Source organism: Garra rufa, chromosome 2 (assembly GCF_049309525.1).
Source record: "Garra rufa chromosome 2, GarRuf1.0, whole genome shotgun sequence".
Lineage (NCBI taxonomy): Eukaryota > Metazoa > Chordata > Actinopteri > Cypriniformes > Cyprinidae > Garra > Garra rufa.
In genome coordinates this window covers 68,829,694-68,833,733 of record NC_133362.1, presented here as the reverse complement: position 1 = coordinate 68,833,733, position 4,040 = coordinate 68,829,694, and the positions used below count along the sequence as shown (strand labels likewise).

The 4,040-nt window shown below is 44.6% G+C and overlaps 3 non-coding genes across 3 annotated transcripts; 1 reads left to right on the top strand and 2 right to left on the bottom strand.

The window, feature by feature from the left end:
* On the bottom strand, positions 1-72 carry trnaw-cca (transfer RNA tryptophan (anticodon CCA)). Its single transcript has one exon. It is a non-coding gene; the product is annotated as a tRNA-Trp (tRNA).
* A 565-nt stretch (positions 73-637) lies between these two features.
* On the top strand, positions 638-724 carry trnay-gua (transfer RNA tyrosine (anticodon GUA)). Its single transcript is given in 2 exon segments — positions 638-674; positions 689-724. It is a non-coding gene; the product is annotated as a tRNA-Tyr (tRNA).
* Positions 725-1,241: 517 nt separating this feature from the next.
* On the bottom strand, positions 1,242-1,313 carry trnaw-cca (transfer RNA tryptophan (anticodon CCA)). Its single transcript has one exon. It is a non-coding gene; the product is annotated as a tRNA-Trp (tRNA).
* Positions 1,314-4,040: the final 2,727 nt, after the last annotated feature.

Below are 4,040 nucleotides of genomic sequence, written 5' to 3'. Positions count from 1 at the left end.
TGACCCCGACGTGATTTGAACACGCAACCTTCTGATCTGGAGTCAGACGCTCTACCGTTGCGCCACGAGGTCCTGAACCCAGAGGTGATGTATTTTGCTTAACCCCCTTGACACAGAATGCAAATCAGTAAATATACGGTGCTCAAGGAACACTCTGGATGTTGGACTTTATACTCAGGAGATCAAAAACAGATCGTCTGACCTCAAGGTGATTTGCAGCCAGACACTCTACCGTTGCACTACAAGATAGCGGAAAAATTATTTAGTGTTTCATGCTAAAGCACTTTGATAAACTATGCAAATCCGCTAGTCTTTACACTCACAAAGTCAAGAACAGTTCGCTTGACCTCAACATAATTGGAACACGCAACCTCCCGATCCGGGGTCAGGCGCACTCTGTCGCGGCCACGAGGTCGAGAAAACAAGTCGGCGTTCCTTGCTTAATTGCTTTGATTCAATTTGCAAATCAGTCACGGTAAAGGGCTGTAGACTTTATACTATGGATGTCAAGAAGAGATCAACTGATGTGATTGGAACATGCAACCGTCTGATCTGGATTCAGCCAAGCTACCGTTGTACCCCAAGACACCACAAACCTATCTGGTGTTTCCTGCTTAAGCCACCTTTGGTCATCCTGCCTTCGATAGCTCAGCTGGTAGAGCGGAGGACTGTAGATGATACATTGGCTATCCTTAGGTCGCTGGTTCGATTCCGGCTCGAAGGAGCTGGCTTTTGAATTCGGCAAGTAGATGTTTCCACGATTTCTTCAGAGATTGCAGGGCAAGATATGCAAAAGTAACACGTCAAGAGGCAGATCTGTCACAGTACACAATGACAGGAATGGTTATTACATGAGATCTCAGGCTTAATAAAAATAACAGGTCAAGATACAAATCTATCACAGTACACTGGTGATTTTCAATCCTGATCCTGGGGACCCCCTGCTCTGGGCTGTGTTTCCCAAAAGCGTTGCAATCCTTAATACAACTTAGACGCATTGAAACCAATAGAGTTGCAATCAACTTAGGCTTACGATGACTCTGGAAGACGCGGCTCTGCATTTTTGTCTGTCTCCTTTTTCTGACACACCCAGATGAGCTCATGGAGCTCTCTCCTAACTAGCTAATGATCTTAATCAGGTGTGTTTAATAAGGGAGACATACAGAGCGGTGGGATTGGAAACCATTGCAGCACACAACGACAGGACTTCTTTTCACATTAGAAGTCAACAAGAAATCACGTGACCCCGACGTGATTTGAACACGCAACCTTCTGATCTGGAGTCAGACGCGCTACCGTTGCGCCACGAGGTCCTGAACCCTGACGTGATGTATTTTGCTTAACTTGTTGTGTTTGCTTCTTTGACAGACTGTGTCTGTTGTTCTAGGATAATAATAAATAAATAAATAGTATAAATAATAATAAACGATACTGCTAGTAGTACTACTACAAATAATGATGTTAAAATGTTTAACTGCAAATAAGTAATTTTGCTGATAAATAAAAAGTGATTCATACTGACCTGGAATGAACCTGTTCAGATGCAAGTGGAACGATTCAAGTGATGTGGATCCTCTTGCACATCTGTAGTTTGGCAAGACAATGCCCTCCTTGGTAGTGGTGCCAGTTACAGTGTACAGGAGGACACCTGGTTCATCCTGAATGCACTTCACATGCTTCTTCTGGATTTGCCAGATGTGCTGCATTCTCTCGTGGTCCAAGAGAGGGACACCAAGATAGTCTCTGCCCTTTATGCCCATGAGCTCATTAAGAAGCTGATCAATCATTAAGATCGTCTGATGCTCCCCTCTTGTCCGCCTTCTTCAGTGCAACGCCAGTTCCTCCTTGGTGATCTGCTGGTCCACCAGTTTTTCAGTGATCCCAGGAACACGTTCTCGTTTCAATTGTTCCCTCTTAGCTTGACGCAGCAAGGCAACATCTCCACTGTCCCACTCAAAAATGCAGCTTGACAGTCTGGACATGAAAACAGGGTAAAGAGGATGTGCATCCTTTGTACACCCAGATGCCAGTCGCCGCATAAAGTGGTATATGTCAAGCTTTACAACCAGGTCTGGCCAACCACCAAATCTTTGTTTTAGTTTTGACTGTCCTGTGCCCTCCCGACAACATTCACAGTCAACATAGAGAAGCTGAGGAGGAGCCACACCAGCATTTCTGTACCTGCGGATGAGATCAGCAGCCATGGTGTCAAGAGCAGGACCCTCCTGAGCGGTTAGGACACTGATCAGGATTTGGCCCACCTCATTGCTCACAGATGTAAGCCACAAGGCGGTCCCCTTGGCAAAGCCTGATAGCTTCTTGGTGATCTGTGATCACACAGAAAAGGCCAAATAAAAGTTTCTTTTATTTCTAAAATACTGAACTAATACAGTTTTTTAATATACAAAAGCATTAATTAAATTGTTCATGTCTTTACTGCTAATGTTGTATTTTAGACTTTTGTTTGTGAGGTAGGATTTTACTGTGGTAAGAGTTAAAATATTTACCTTTTTTGTGGAATCCATTTTTAATATATTGCCAAAGGTAGAGGTTATACTGGCTTTGATGTGGTCCAGCCTGCTTAAGATGTCTCTGCCATAAACAGACAGCATCCACCGGTGGGAAGGAATAGCCACTGACTCAGGAGGGTCCGGGAACTTGACAGGAAGCAGGCTTGGCTGGGCTACAAAGTCTGAGCATGCGCCAAGGTAGCGACAAACACGCTTAAGCCACTCCTCGCTGTGATTTTCCCTCACCTGCCTGACCAAGCGGCTGGGGCTATTACCCAAGGTCCTTTCCCTCAGAAAACGGATCACCCGCATGTCACAAGCATATCTGTATAAAGAAACAAAGTGAAAAAGAGACCAAAAATGGCAAACATTTAAAATAAGCTAATGTATAATGTGTTTGAATGACAAACGTTTGTGACACAGGGTAAATTTCAGAGGAAAATTTCAGTATACTCACCTTCGTGTCAGGATCAGTCGGAACTCCATTCTGTGTGCCAAATCCAGCTGGTCCAAGATGGTCTTGCTGGTGGAAATGTAACTTGTTTTACAACCAGATGAACTGCACCATAGAGTCTCCGTAATCATCAGGTAGTACCTATCAACATCCAAAACGTGGCGGGCTCTCTTGTGGGCTCCATAACCTGTGAGCTGTTTTCCACACACAGGACAGGACAGCCTGACCTTCCAAAGGTGATATGGCATCCACAAGAGAAGCCGGTGTGTAAAAAAAAACGCTCTGGAGTGGGGGCCTGATGATAAATGAGCGCTGGCTCTGGTGGATCATACCAAAGCTTCAGGTCAGTGCGCAGCCGCTGGTTCTTCCATAGAGCAGATGAAATCCACTTCTGATCCTGAGGTGGTATGGTCCTCATCAACTTTGCAGGCAGCCAGCCAGGCTCTAAACCAGGAGCAGTTTCCATGTCAGCAGCAGGGTGAGCTGAGCGACCAACCACAGATGGAGCAGCAGAGGTGGCAAAAAAAGAGGTGGCAGTGAGGGATGCAGTGGTCACAGGAGGAGGAGGAGATGAGGTACCAGAGGAGGAGGCGGCATCTGACATTTCCTAAAAATAGGCAAATATATATACATGATTGCAAGTCACTCACAAAGAATGCTAATTTGAAGTATCATTTTGAAGACAATCACTTAATTGAAGAGTTTCTCACAGCTCCAACAGCTACCGATGGTATTGAGGAAGTGGTTGTGGAAACAGGAAAGGGAGGAAGAGAAAGAGGTGAGACAGTTTGAATGAACATCCTGGGACTGTGGGCAGGCGATGGTGTCCTTCTTGTCATGGCACTTGTGACAGTGCTGGGCATGGCAGAAGAATCGAAAGTGCAACTGATGGGCTGAGAGAATATAACCACAGTTTACAACATTATATATAATGTTAATCTGTCCTTATTAGGAATTACATTAATGACACATAATTTCAACATATCTTTATGGAATGAAAATAACAGTAGCATAACAAGCAAACCCAGGCATAACAATAATAAGTGTGCATAATAGACAACTGTAATATACGATGG